General features: G+C 41.0%; 1 protein-coding gene across 2 annotated transcripts in view; it reads left to right on the top strand.

Annotated features, from left to right (window-relative positions):
• The first annotated feature begins 895 nt into the window (after positions 1–895).
• The window catches only part of fam49al (family with sequence similarity 49 member A, like), a 32848-nt gene continuing 18179 nt past the window's right edge, over positions 896–15564 (top strand). For both annotated transcript variants that reach the window (XM_075450414.1, XM_075450412.1), the window contains exon 1: positions 896–1202. The gene's annotated coding sequence lies outside the window, so the exon portion shown is untranslated. The remainder of the gene's footprint in view (positions 1203–15564) is intronic.

Raw genomic sequence — 15564 nt, forward strand, 5'->3', positions numbered from 1 at the left:
CACTAGACAATGGGCATTCTGTTCTTCCATACACACAAACACACACACACACACACACACACACACACACACACACACACACACACACACACACACACACACACACACACACTCATACACACCCACGCATACACACATATAGTGAGTGACACTTTAGCCATGCCCATGACTGATTTAACGTTGCCTTTTTGTGCACACTTAGACTCTGATAGGGTCCCTAATGGGCTATTTTAACAGCCCAAAATCTTAGTGAAAGACAAGAGCAGAGGAGGGACACATGTACCGTATATACCTACACAAACTTGTTGTTATTCACACACACTCAAACAAAAGCACATCATGTGCAAACTTTTACAAATACCTGCTCCTTTTTGCTCACATTCTTTCTTTACGGTTTGGTGTAACAGTAAATACACACACCCTCACTACGGATAGCCACAAATAATGTGAATTTCCTTCCCCTCTGCAACGCACTTGCAAATGATGCTCGGCAGTCACCCACACGATTTGCAAAAATACCCTGATGCACATCCCTGCTCACCATGATTCATTTTAGCACAGTGTGGACAGAAAAAGTCACTCTGCTGTTGAAACAGTGTCAAACACAGTACAACTCTGCACACACGCACACGAACACACACACATACACGCAGTCGCGCCCCCTCCTCTTATTGCCAGTAGGCTAGTGGGAGATGTTAGTCAAAGGGGGAGGGGGTGTTGTGAAGACATGCTGAATGTGTGTGCGTGTGTGATGGGGGTCTTTGTGAGCAAGAGAGGTAGGAGGAGAAGGGGAGAGGGAGGGGGGGACATAGCGTTCTATTTCTCATAGACCAACAGCTGCTGTCTTTAGTGCAGAGATAGAGAGAGGAAGAGGGAGGGCTGTGTGGCGTGAGGGAGGGCTGTGTGGCGTGAGGCAGTGCGTGTGCTCAGTGTTTAGGTGAATCCACAGCCCTCTGGCTCACAAGGATAAAGGATCCTCATAGAGAAACATAGAATAAAAAAGCAAGACAGGGACTTTTTTTGCCCTTTTTTAGTTATCTTCTCTTCTCTCTCCTCTTGCTTCATTTGGCTCCCGGTGTCTGCGTTTTGTTTTGTTTCCTTCCTTTTGTTCCCTGCATCCATCTCTGTTTCGCCTCGCTCCAGAAAGAAGGAAGGAAGAGCAGAGTCAGAGGCATCATCCTCCCATCCTGCATGCCCAGCCGGTAAGCTGATATCTTTTCTCTTTTTTGATAGCACTGATAGCAAGAAGGAGAGGGGTAGTCCCACCCTGCACCAACAGAAAAAGAGAGGATGATGAGCAGGTGAAGGAGGCTGAGGAGGATGGATGTGGGTCAGACTCATGTTGGAGGCTGGCCGGTGACTGGTGGTTAGTTTCAGCAGGTTTTAGCTGGATGGGGCGTACAGTGAATATGTGGAAGGATAGGTCAGGATCCCAGGGGTGGGCAGAGAGGATGTGTTGAATTGAACCCTGTGGGGCTGGTCAGCCGGGTCTTGTCCTCTTTCACTGCAGTGCTTGGGCAAAGCGGCATGGTCACTGCCACAGTCACTAGCACACACATCTCACCTCAGGAAGGATCTATCGTCGGAATCAGTGAGGAGAACATGGAGTCCGCTGATGTTGATGCGTGACGATGTGTGTGTATTTTCAGTGATGAATGATGGTTTGGTCACAGGACATGATGTGACCTAGAACCATCACAGCACATGCATCATATATCACATTGATACACACTGATAAATTGCATGTCAAGCGTGCCGCGTCGCCTTTTCTGATCCGTTATGACACATGCGTTGTATCCGGAATTGTTGACACAAGCACAAAAGGCGCTCAGTTTTATACAGCGACAAGGATGTTTGAGGTGTGCGCTGCTGCAAGTTGTTTCTGCAAACAGGCTGCTAAAAACAATAGCCCCAGATTGCAATGCCGATCAGAAGGGGTGGGTGCACGCAACGGGGGTGGGGGGGTGGGGGGGGGTGGTCAAGAGGCAAGCGGGGAGGGAGGGGGGAAAAAACTGAATGGAGGGACAAATGAATGAGCGATTAGGCTTTTCAGTAGAGTTTGATTCTCTCGAATGTGTTTTTTGAAAAAAAAACAAAAAAACAAAGTCTGGTGGGAGGAGGGAGGTGGGGGTGCTGCTATGTGACTCTGCAGGTCTTCTTTGTGTGTTGGGGGCGGAGAGAATCAGAGGGAAGGAGATGCTGTGGATGGAGAGATGGCTAAATAGGAAAGCAGAAAGAGAAAGCAGTGATGGAGTGTGTGGAAGAGTGTGTCTGGGTGGGGGGGTGGATGGGCAGAAACTGACAGGAGAGGTGTGTAATTGAAAGTTCTGATCTACTGACTATGGTTATAATCCATGTTAGTAGATTAACGGGTGATTTTATCGCCATGTTGGCCCTCACAACACACACACGTTACGGCAATTTGATTTCCATTTGTTTCATACACTGCAAGTCACACAGTGTACTGTGTGCACTATAGCTATGCCCATTCTTTGTGCACATGTTTGCCCCTGAATAAAAAACATATGTTAACACACACATATTCCTAGCCATGTCCATATATGATAAAATTGAACCAGCTATGATACTATGTGAATGTAAATGTAAATGTAAATGTTGTTCATATATCTTGAACATATGAAGTGAACAATCACTCAATATTGCACATCTATACATATATATCTATACATCAATCAAAACTGTGTTAATCAGAATGGGCATATGTGCACAAATGGAATTTTTTTCCTTATGAGATGGAAGAGTCGCTGCCATGGTATTTACTCCGCTGTTGCTAGGACACTCCCTTTGAACATTTCAACGGAGCCTTTTCATTGGCCCGCTGCGATGATGCAAGATTCCCTCACCCCAAATCTTTCCTGAGCACCCATGGAAACATGCCCGTCTGCATTTCCTCCACTCTCCTCACTCCTTTGCTGTCACCTTTTGTCTCACGCACCCCCACCTCTTCTCCCTCTCCTCTTTATTTCATTCCTTTTAGGAGAGATCACCCTGTCCAATTCTCCCTATTCGCCTCAGCTCTCGGCCATTACTTCATTGTACAATTAATTCTTGTTCTTTGAAGAATCCTTTCCTTGCATCGGTCTTGATCATGTCACTTCTATCCTCCTCATAAGATCTAATTGCTCGCTGCAAAATGGTGTTGACAGCATGTGGCGCTGCACATTCATTCTCTCCTACTGTCTTGGAGGGGATTAGTGTTTTGTCTTTCCCACTTCCTATGCCCATTTAAAATGAGGCACCTTATTAGGTTGTTTGACCATGTTTTAGGGTGATCAAGTTTGACAAGGCAGAAGTCAGAGATGGGGGATGGGTTGTCACATTGGAGGAGGCTCTCTATCATTTCTGTAAAAGCACATCACCCTAGGTTATTTTTTCTTTGCTCCTCACCTGCAGTAAACAGCAGTTACCTCAAGTTCACAGCTTCCTGTAAAAATGTGCATTTCACACTGTGGAGGTGTGCAACCTTAGAGCCCCGGCATGTCGGGTAATGCACGTCGACGGAGTGGGAATAAGATGGGGCGATGTAAGATTGGCATCACAGGCGCTCAGGGCAAAAAGAAGGCAAGGAAAGGGGGGTTTGTCTTGTATTCTGCTTCTCTCACTGTTTGTCACATTTGAAAAAGCACTGTCAACACGGTCCATCAGGTGTAATGGTGTGTAGTCATCTCAAGCCAGAGAGTCGAAAACCTCAACTCACAGTGACACGCATTATGATGTGAAAATGTGTGCAGCTGTGCTAAACTGTCATGAATCATGTATGAAAGTTTTTTTTTTTTTTTGGTACGGCTAAAAGGATCAATAGGATATGGACACATCTGCTCCTGCATGTATACTTCTGTGATGCCTCGATCAAAATATCTTTCAGACACAGCTTTAGAGATACAGTTCTTGTACTTGCAGCTTCGTCAGTACCTCATTTGGTTCCAAATATTTCTAAACGAACCCTAACCATATGGAGAGAGAGAGAGAGAATAAGTAGCGTCTGTGGGGCAATGAAAATCTTCAGGTGCTCATCGGTATCCAAAGTAGCATACTTGAGGTAAAAAGAGAAGGGGTCCGAGGCACTCTGAAGTCCTTAAAAGTCCTTTATTAAATCATGGACATCCAAATAAGCCCAAACCATATTTGAACATCCTCTTCTTGACTCATTGATTCATATAAAAGGGAGTGTTTTAAAAATGAATTATTGCTCTTTTCTTTTAAAAAGGAGAATCTAATCTGACAGACTGTGGCTGTGACTGTGGCTTAATTAAATACCGCATCATCCATATGTTTCTCCATGTGGCCCAACTGTTTTCCTTAAAATGCCTGGCAATCCATCAATTATCTTTACACATCTAATCTTTTCATCCTAAATGTATCCAGCAGCAACATCTGTCGTTCAAACATCTCTCTCTTATGAGAGCTGTGAGGGTTCCACCTGAGTTGAGGTTGAATTGGCGCAGCATTGTTACCAGGGCTGAGATAATTCAGGAATTTGAAATGTGATCCGTCGCTGCCTGGTATTCTTGTGGTTTTTAATCCATTGTTGTCAAGAATAAGGGATTACTTCCTTAGAGCTGACATGATCCTGTTAAAAGGGCACTGGGAGGGGCGGATCAGGGCACAGAGTGAGGGTGGGTCCAGAAACAGGATTCCTGAGACTACTGTAGAGTAGGATAGGAGTCTATTTACTACTTGGGGCTTCAGTCAGAGGACTCACAAGGGATAAAAGAGAAACGGGAAAACTGCCTATGTTGATTCAAACAAAGTATGTTTAGACGGTAGCTTCATATATTTAGAATTACTCCTATATTTACTGTCCTTATTTATCATTAGAGGAGATTGATGCAAATATCTCTGAAGAGCAAAAATGATGCTTATGTCAGAGGCTGGTCAGTTTATCGTATAATAACGACTAGAAAAGGAAGGCTACAAGCTTAGCATGATTTAAAAAAAAAAAGAGCTCAACCACAACCTCCTATAAGTTTTCTAATTAGTGCTTGTTAATTATCAGCTATTCCTGCACAAATTCTTTACAAATATGTAAATGTAAAAATATCTTGTCCTGTGCCCCAGTCTAAAATGAGTTTGGCCAATTATAATGCACAAACCCTGCCTAACCGTTATGATACTTTTAAGATAGATCTTATTATTAAATGGAACTTGATATTACAGTCTTACAGCAATCCAAGAAATAATAAAACTCTTTGAATCTATCGTTGCAAATGCAATGAACCAAAAAGTTCTTTCCACCAATACAAATTTTAAACGATCCCATGATCATATGCTGCAAATTCAACCTCATCAGAGATTGTGAAATAGCCACATTGGTTCACAGAGCTCTTGCCTGATGACCGATAGGCTCCAGCCCCCCTGCGACCTGACCGACGGATTAAGCGGGTATAGAAAATTGATGGATGGGTTCACAGAGCAAAATGCTGCAGGTTCACAATAAGCCACAGGAATTATGTTCCCTTGTGCTGCTCTCTACACAGATACTATGTAAGTTTTGATTTGTCTGCACGTCATCTTCCTACATCTCTGTATGTGTCTTTCTGTGATGGCGTTGCTTGTGTTATAGCCACAAACACTCATGTGGAGGTTGGAGGGGATGGCACAAGGTGTTAATCCATGGACCCTCAGCTCCTTCTCATCCTGCACATTTTCAACTTTCATCTATTTTTTCTACTTCCCTCACTCTTGCAAATTCCTACATTTATACTTTGCTCTCAGCTGCGAATAATTTGGGTTGAGCGTTAAAATCGCAAGAATTATTGTACATGGCTATGTCTGCATGTCACATGATACATGGTTAGACAGTTACATAAATCTAAATGGTGACAGTTCACACATTTACATCAATGTGTAGCGATTCCCTTCATATCTCATTAAAATTTCCTGAAAGAAAACCTAGAAGGGCCAGGGGTATACATCATAATCGCACATTTTGTCATGGATTTGTGACACTGCCATGTTTTGTACAAGTGGACAAATGTACGTAATACACAGTTTCTGACGAAATTTGGCTGACAGATTCAGGCTGTTGTGATAAAGTAAATGGAGTTGATCTTTTATCCAGCAAACAGTTAAGAATTACAAAGTGCTACTGTGGCAGTTGTTGCAGCAGGTGCTTGTACAGAGGCAGCTATCGCTGGTAAATTACCATCTTACCTGCTCTGACCCTCAACTAGAAATCAACACAATCTGCAAGGGTTCATGTGACACATGTGTGTAATCAAAGGGTGCTTGGGAGGCTCCGTGGGGACTTCCACTTCACTGTCAATCTGTCGTTATGCGCATACTTGTCATACTTGTTGAACCTGCTGCACATGAGTGGAACACTTCTTTTTAGATGCTTCGCATGTTTGGAACACACCCTCCAAACAAACCCCAGACTGGAACTAGTATCAATTCAAGTACCCTTTGGTGGGGCCCACTTGTGTGCGTCTGCAAGATTGAGACTCTGCAATTGTCACCAAACAAATTTACATGACACTAGAAAAAGACAAATTTTTGTGTTAGTCCAACTAAAACTAGGCATTTCAAATGAATGTAGACATGTAAGGCCGACTGAAATCGTATAAAATCGAGCTTCTCAAAATAAAGCTAACACACTCAGATAATGCAGTCAAATGGATCTGGATGCTCCACACGTGCTCCAAAGTTCTATATTTCTGCATTGTTTTTTAAAAACAGAAGTGTTAATATATATATTAATACAGCCAAATTCCCAATAAAGCTGCTCTCATTCACAAATTTTCCTGTTCCTTTTGTCAAATAGCTAAATACACCAGAAATGGTGACTGAAAATCAGCCCATTTAAGAATATATGGCAACTTTAAGTATCTTAAAACATTTCCAGAATGTCGCTGTGCCCTGACAAAATCCTAATTTTATAACCGCAGCATCATCTGACAAAATTAAAACAATGTCTGTGCAGGAAATTCAGCTGTACGTATATGATCCGCCAAACAGAAAGTCTGAAGCGGCAAAATCTCTTGAAGGTTTTGTGGCATCCGACACCTTTTGGTCAATAACTCATTTCATGTATATATACTGGGACGAGGACAGTGGTTCAATTTAATGGCCAGATCCAACTAAAACTGATGGACATCTCATGTAACCAAGCTGACTGGAGTTTAAACTGAGGGGCGGGTTTTTGAGTAGATGCAGCAAACCCACTTGCCTTAGCTATAATTATGTCGAATGATAAAAACTGTACTAGCAGTGGCCTAACTGGCTGTTGTTTATCATCAGAGCTTGTAGGCTGATTAAACACAAGCACAAAATCCTCCAAATCCCAATCTCACTAATTTAATAACAAAAAAGACTCACAGCTGAAATGAAGGATTCTTGATTACAACAGATATCTTTGAAGCGCCCGACTAAATAAGTGAGGAAATAAATTGAGGAGACAAGGGAGCCAAGATCTAATAACTCTTGGATCATATTGCCTAACTGTAAATGCTGGGTGGCACTTGTGGAAACTACTGAAAATACTTATTAAACTCTGTTATCGTCCTTGTTAACGCTGCCCTGCTAAAGCTATTTGAAATGTGTGCCACCACATCCAGTGAGTTGCAGAAACGGGCCACAGTGAATCATCTCCTGCTTCTAATCAGACTTGACTTGAACTTTCAGACTCTCTCTTTGGCAGTGAAAAAGAGGAGGGTGAATTTCTGGATGTAATCAGATTACCTAAGATCTGCTTCCCGAGGACTTCCAACAGTATGATGGCCTGTTGTCTGTCGATGAGATCAATCGCTGTCCATTAATATCAACAGATAGCCCAAATGCCTACCCTCTGGTCATATTAAAGATCAATATCCCCAATTTAAGAGAAGGTGAATCAGATGAGAGCTACTGGGAGGATGAAGAGAGAAGAGTGGAAGGAGAGGAAGGGATTCTGTGCCACAAGTAGCGTTCAATAAGTAAGGAGACAAATGATCCGCTTAACAACAGCTCCAACTATCTTAATAGAATCATGTTATATTGGTTCAAAGAAATAAATAGCAACACTAAAACAAACTTACATGAATGCTGTTTCAAATTAAAGCAGAAAAATTTATTTATTTCACATTTTATTCAGTTATTCTTGCATAAATTATTTTGTTGCTTAGTTTTAGTAGCATTTATTATCATATAAACTTAATAATCCAGCCATTTATATATTTTTGTATTTATTTAGATTATGAATGTTTCAGTGTTCCATACAGCAGCCCCCTCCAAATATTTTTAAAGATAGCCGTACAGTTGTCAAATTCACTCATTACTCTTCATCCCCAAAGAGTTCTATTTAAGTTAAAGCTTTCTTTTGACAATACAGCCAATTTTGCCATTTTGATATCCTTCTGTCATGCTTATGATGCTCTGAAGCTTCTGTTGTAGTTAAAAACTTCACAAGTGACATGGAAAGCTAAGAACCAAAAGCATGTGGGCGGAGCTCAGTAAAAATCTGTTCTCATTTACATTACTGTGTGTGTTTGCAGTCCGGTATCCAAAAGCCAGTATCCCATTATTCTTGTGGATCCCATGTGTTTATAGGTTTTTTTGAGGGTTTTATGGTTATGGCTGGAATTAGGTTGCAGTGAGAGTTAGGGTGGTGGAACCCTAAAAGAGAAAAACAAGTGTGTGTGTGTACGTGTGTGTGTGTGTGTGTGTGTTTGTGTGTATGTGTGTGTGTGTGTGTGTTAACATGTGTATGCCAGCAATCCAGGATTCTTGCAACTATGCGTTTATGTCGTGTTTCATAAAGCTTGTGAGACTTTTTTTTCCCTGCATACATATGCTTATCAATTAACTCACCTGGAATTGGCATGGCTTTATCTGCTGTACATTCTCTTGTTTTTTTTGCATCAAACAACACAGAAACAAAACTCAAAAATAACTCTCCGGGCCGAAAAAAAACTGAAAAACAGCCAAGAGCTCAAACATTCACACCAGGGGTCCACCACCATGCCTCAAATCTACTTTCTTCTTGGTCCATCCTCATCTTGTTCCATCCTTTCTTTTTTCTCTCTCTGTCAGCTTGAGTCCCCGTACTTTACACAGAAGCCAATTTCCTATTTGAGAGGTGCTGCTGCTGCTTTCCTGCCCCTCCCAGGGGAACAGGGAATAGTGTAACACTGCATCCTCGGCCATGTCAGACACACTGCAGCACAGTGTGATGAAGCATCGCCTCCGTCAAGGACACACCAGTCCTTCATGGCAAACCTCTATCCACAGTGCTAAATATAGACTTCAAGTTGTACTGGGGTCAGAGGTCATCCCTTTCATTCAAACTCTGTGGTCACGAGCCAAAGACTGGGACACATGATTTGCCCCAATTCCATATTACATAGTATTATAACTCCATGTATGTTTATATGTTTCACCTACAGCATATATTATCGGATACAAGCTTATGTACAAAAAATGGCATCGTATAACTGTGAGCAGAAATTTGTCTCAGTGGTTTTAGCTCACTGATGTTAGCACTTTTCTGTTTTCACTGGTGAGTGATGCATCTACCACGCCAACTTCATTTTCACTCCACAGAGAAGCTGAATATTTGCTGCTTGGAGCAGTTAAAGTTGTTCCCATCAAAGAACTTTACTAATTTAAGATCATTTATTTTCACAAGCTGGAGCTCGGCTGCACTGCGGCTCTATCCACCATCTTCATGTGTGTTGACATTTGGTGCAATTTTTCTGGTTCCAGAATACGATTAACTCAATCTACAAAAATTCAGTTTGGCTCAGTTCCTTTAACGGCAGTAAAACAGCTACTGCTGAGGACCACATCTATAGAGACTGTTGCAAAACTGACCTGTTGATATGGATCCAAAAGTCAGGGAAAAGACTTATTTACTACCTTTTGATTTCCAGAGACATTAGGCAATTTTTTTCAACCATAGAAATCATTGAAACTGTGACTTTGTACTAGTTAGCACAAATCAAGGTTCAAATATCTAATAAAAAAACTCTGCTTAAATTTACTCTTCTTGGTGTCGCATTTTAAACTAATGAGCAACAACTTTGGAAGTATTTTATTTAGCATATTAACTTACTTTATCTATAGTATTCTATACTTTACAAATATGTGTGAACATTTGTCAGTATAGGCACCATGGCCATGCTTTCTGACTGTAACCTGGACAATCAGTAGCCCATAAATAAATAAAGTCGCCATGATGTTAGCCATTGCCATTTTGAAGCCTTCTGTTTGACATTTGGCCATGTCATCGTGGTCTCGTGTTTTCTGGAACTGGAAGTGGCCATATTTGGATCTAGAGAGTGATTGACCACCAGCACACTGATCAGAATAAGAGAATTTTGAAGGGACACCATAATAATTTCATGATAGTAGCTGATGCTTTGAATGGGAGTCGGTTGGAGCCAGATATGTTTTGAAGCTAGCAGCTAACGTCAGCCTATGATATTGCATTTTAAGACACTTCTGCATCATCTTCATGTCTTACTTTAGAGGACTATGTCAGTTTATTTTGGCTACATCCATCTATTATCAGCTGCAGCCTGAAAAGGGTGCAAAGAAATAACACTCCTTTTATGCACACAAAAACACACACCCTGATAAATTTAAATCAAATGCATTCGGTTAACTATCAGGTGAACATGCGCACAAGCGAATTTAAACTAAGTAAAAGCACCTGCTTACACAGTCCAATCAAAACCCACTCCTTTCAAATCCACTCAACATGAGTGATATTTTATTTCCATTCCATTTTGCTAAATTAAATATGTAAATATATACACATGCGCACATTTCCCTGACCCATATTCAAGACAATGCAAGCAGGCCATCAAGGACAAAGAGCAGCTGCTTGTAGAGACATGCATCTCATCTGTCTTTGTTTACAGATAGCGGAGGTTATGGGAAAAGGGGGCTCAATGATATTCACAACAAGTGTGAGTACATGCACAACCCTAAAGGCTAGTTGTGTTCTCTTTCATAGCAGCTAATTAGCAGCATCCCGCTTCTCAAATAAAGACAGCAGGGGCTTACAGTGTATCCAGCTATCCTCTGACAGCTGAAGTACTTTAAAAACTGGAATATAAAGCAGTGAACTCTGCTTTCATAAGGTTCTAAATGCCCCTTAGCCAAACCTTTGTGTTAAAATATTAATGGCTACGTTAACTATAAGGCATATATTAATGTTAGTGGTACAAAAAAAGAAAGAAAAGAGAGCACTAAAGCTTCATTATATTCCCAAAATGAACTTATGTTTGACACTTTTACAAACAAGATGCTCTAACAAATGTAAATATGAACATTAAAGAGCTTAATGCAGAGACCCCAGAGCTCAGTTTTCATCTTCTGAGTAAATAAGCCATGAAATTCCACCGGTTGCTTCCCCATATCTTTATTTCACTGGAGAAACAATCACATTGAAGCCCGTTAATGGAAATGGATCAAGTGCAGTTTAAACATCCTATAACACCTCTCTGTCTGTTGCACCGGATTCCTCTTTTCTTTGTCAGCTTTGCAGCGCAGACTCACAATGCTCATTTGCAATCGCCCTTTCACGAGGCACCATGCTCTGCTCTTGGACTGGTGAGTGTGTGTGTGGCAGAGAGGGGAAGGGGGAGGGGCAGTGGAGGAGAATCGTTGCCTCCTTCTTCGATTTCCATCTCGTTTTTCCCCTCCGCTACTCAATCTTTTTCTTTATTTATTCTTCCTTCGTCCTCAACTCAGCGCAGGACAGGATTGTCTATGTTTGCTTGTTAGTGATTGTGTGGATGACGCTTGAGGCAAATTGGCTGCAGGATTCCATCAATGGTCAGTCTTAAGTGATGGTGTAGTTGGGTCTGATACTGCCACCTTCCATTTTATTCCTGAAACTGACTCTTTGTCACAGTACTTCTTATTTTCCTTTTCTCTTGTCCTCTCTTCTCCTAACAATGTAAATAATAACATTTTACATTATGTGGTATAGATCAGCCTAAAAAAAGTGTTAAAAAAATATTTGATTGCAAAGAAAGCAGTAGATAATATGAGTTTTGGTGGACTCTGTGAATTAAGTTTGGTTCATCGCTCCTCTTTTCTACCCCCTCCCTGTCTCTCATAAGCCTCCTGTGCTGGTCTCTATTTTCAGGTCAGATATGTTGCAAACAAAAACTCAAATGGCACAATTGATTATGAAAGATACACGCAAAGAGGGAGAGGTCAAACGGGCGTGCGGTGAGATGATGAGTAAATGAACGGCTGCATGAAAGGGTAGCTCGGAGGGACAGGGAGGCGGAGATAGGGGTGTGCTGAGAGACTGGGGAAAAGGTTGGGAAAAAGTGAATCAGATAGAGTGTCATCAGTGTCTTTTATTTTCACAGAAAGACCTGTTTAGTGAACAGAACTAACATAAGCTGAATGTCTCAACAGACTCACAACAAAAACATGGACAGATGTATCCGTGCAATGAGTTCGTGACCTTTGACTTTTTCTTTCTTTCTTACCTCAGTGCCTCAGACTGTCCGTCCAGCTTGAGATACATATCCGAACTCCCGTCACTGCAAAGGCAGCTGCTGTGTATTTAAAGATTCTTCCCTTTTGTTGGCCAGACGTCTCTGACAGTGTCTGCTCTCTGGAGACTGCAGAGTACTCTAATATTTGATTAGCATGACACTGATTCATGATGGGGCATATAAGTGCACTGTCGATATCAAAGTCTTCCTGGAATCTGATTGGTTAGTTTTGACTACTTCGAAAGTATATATTAACACTATAAATGAGGTGCTCCACCAAATGGACTGTGACAAGGACGTGAAATGCACCAAAGCACCAGAACTTATCTAAATTTTGGGAGATTTTGGAGGAATCTCTTATCCTCTGTCGCCAATTTATTGCCAATTCTGTTTTTTTTTTCTTTTATTTATGTGTCCCTCAACTCAGTACAGTAAAGTGCATTTGCCATAAAGTCCATTTTCATGCCTCCCAATAGACAGCATGCACAAATATTGGGCAAATTGCTTTTATCGTAACTAATTTCACTGTTAAACAAATACACAGGGGATTATACAAGTGGAAACGGTTAATGGGCAACTGTTAGTGGGCAGAATTATAAAGTAAATGAATTGCAGCAAGTCATTTGCCTTACTCAACTGTTTATTCCCAATGTCAGAGAAAATGCAAACAATATGCAGCACAAAAAAAGGCAATTAAATAAGTATCACCCTTCTTTTCAATTACCATAAGCCTTCCATCCATGGAGTCACATGAAAGCAGCAACCACAGCCTCCCAAATGTGGCTCAAAGAGCTGTACTGTCCTGCCAAGTAAATCTCACATTATCTCATGAGAAAGGGGAGCAAGTTCAAGTAAGAAGTGTTCTGAGTAAGATAAATCAGCTGGAAGTTGGATTTCCAACTTTGAAACCTCACAAGCTCCAACCTAAAAATCCAACATTGCTCCCTGTGCTTTGAAAGTGGAAATATCTGCAGGGGTTAACTGTTAATCAATAGTTCTGTCATATTGGGTTTCATTAAGTCAGTTCTGTACACAAACCTTCCAACCTCTATCAGTAAACTTACTGCTATCTTTTTAACGTGCAAAACAGAATGTAGTGCATTTTCATCCACTTGTATGGCTAAGAATAGCTAACCCTGTCAGAGAGCAGATCCTACTGGTTCCTACTTGCACCAGGAAGGCTGCCAACTTTGGTGTGACATCATTAACCAGCTCAGAGCATTTCCAAAGCAAACAGAACACTCCAAATATCACCTTTGAGGCCGAGATTTAGATCAAGATCAAAACCTTTTTAAATGCTTCAAATATCTTTCACTGTGTGAAGCAAATATTTTCCAGAAACTGGCAGGCTTGGAGTAGATTTTTTCGTCCATACTTGGCTAAAAAGGTCTAATTATCTCATCTTTATTGACAGCACACCCATACCAGTACCCCTCCTCCATCCTTCTGGGGCCAGACTGAAAGTGGTGCCCCATATCCATTAGTGATTCACTCACAGACCCATCCATGTGCTCCATTAAGAGTCACTCTTGTTTCAGTTGTTGCTAAAAGCTTTAATATTGGTCTTTACAAATTTCTTTGTCCATCCTTGTTTAACTCCGAGTTCTTGATACCTCATACTTACCCCATAAAATATTGTTTACAAATCTGGAATATCGTCGCACTAGAGAATAATGACTTCATATTGATTTTTTTCTACGGTCTAGTTGGGGAATGTTAAAAGTTGAACTATTTTGATGGTGGTGTATCCATCTGATGGGCATTTCTTTACCTCTCAGTGACAGTAAAACCTCTTCTTTAGCCCATTTTACATGAAAAAAAGGAAGCTGTCTATAAGTCCTGCACTCAGATATATTCAGTTAATCACTTTAAGCCACACCTTCCTTCATACTACTAATACATGTCAGCTTAAAACAAAATGTTCAAATAAGCCTTCAAATTTCCATGGTTTGGAGTTGGAAATATGCATGCGGTTGCATCTCATATCCACATTAAGTATATGATTATATATATGGAAAGGGCAGAGATGTATAGTCAAGTTTGCTATTTTTTAAAAAGCAAACAGGTGACATGGAGCTCAAATGGCATACGGAAGCTCTCAACTAATTAGCAGAGCTGAAAATAGTAATCCATCAGCACAGTAAGGGCTCCAAGGCTGTGGTAAAATTAGATACCTGCACTCAATTTGATCTGTTAAATGCTTTAATAGCCGTAACAACAGCTGCAAAAAGCTTTGTGTAGTGAGAGATGATTAAAGAAAACGTGTTGATGGAAAATCCAAGCTTATTCAAACAATGATATTCACTTCAGCTCTGTCCACAAGTATTAAGCTGCTGGATCTTTGTGTCTTAGATCAAGTCTACTCCTCCCTTGGCTGCAGTAAGAGACCCACACTGAGCGGACAGATCAATGTTCACTGGGTGATTAACCTGAATCAGTCATAGTAAAACTTCTTATATGAGACAGAGGACATGGAATTCCAGGAGTTTATAGTAGTTTGCAGCCCTCACAAGAAAACAAGTAAAATGATTTGCCTCCCCACTCATTCAAAAATATAATGAGTGGAAGTATAGCTAGTCAATACATCCATCCAATTCACCTGACTGATAACAGTAAACTGTAACCGACTGTGCTTTGCATTCAAATAAGAGACTGTTTCCCTAGCAACTATTCTGCAAATATCCCGCCTTCCTCCTGTCTGCACTCTCCCCCGATGAGAGCTGATGATGCAAGGACAGCAGAGGCAGTGTTAATAGTTACACCAGTGGGTGGGTAAGAAGGCGTCGGGCTGTGTGCGATGCACAATAAATGAGATATAGGCTTAAAAAGCATAAACGCATTTTAGGTTTTAAGACTGGTGTGGTTAGCTTGTTAATTGTTTTAACACATATATAGCTTTGAATTAATCATGAGAACTTTAAACATTATGCCTCCAAATGGAATTATTCCCTCAAGAAAACTGGACACTTAAAGCAACATATAATTTAGCTTGTTTAAGCTAGATACTGGCAAAGGGTAAATAGCGAAAAGCTAAATTGCTGTTGGGCTTAGTTTTGTAGCTTGTGGTTGCTTTATTTTAGTTGATAATCTGATGTTGTGCTCA

This window comes from Odontesthes bonariensis, chromosome 18 (genome assembly GCF_027942865.1).
Source record: "Odontesthes bonariensis isolate fOdoBon6 chromosome 18, fOdoBon6.hap1, whole genome shotgun sequence".
Classification (NCBI taxonomy): domain Eukaryota; kingdom Metazoa; phylum Chordata; class Actinopteri; order Atheriniformes; family Atherinopsidae; genus Odontesthes; species Odontesthes bonariensis.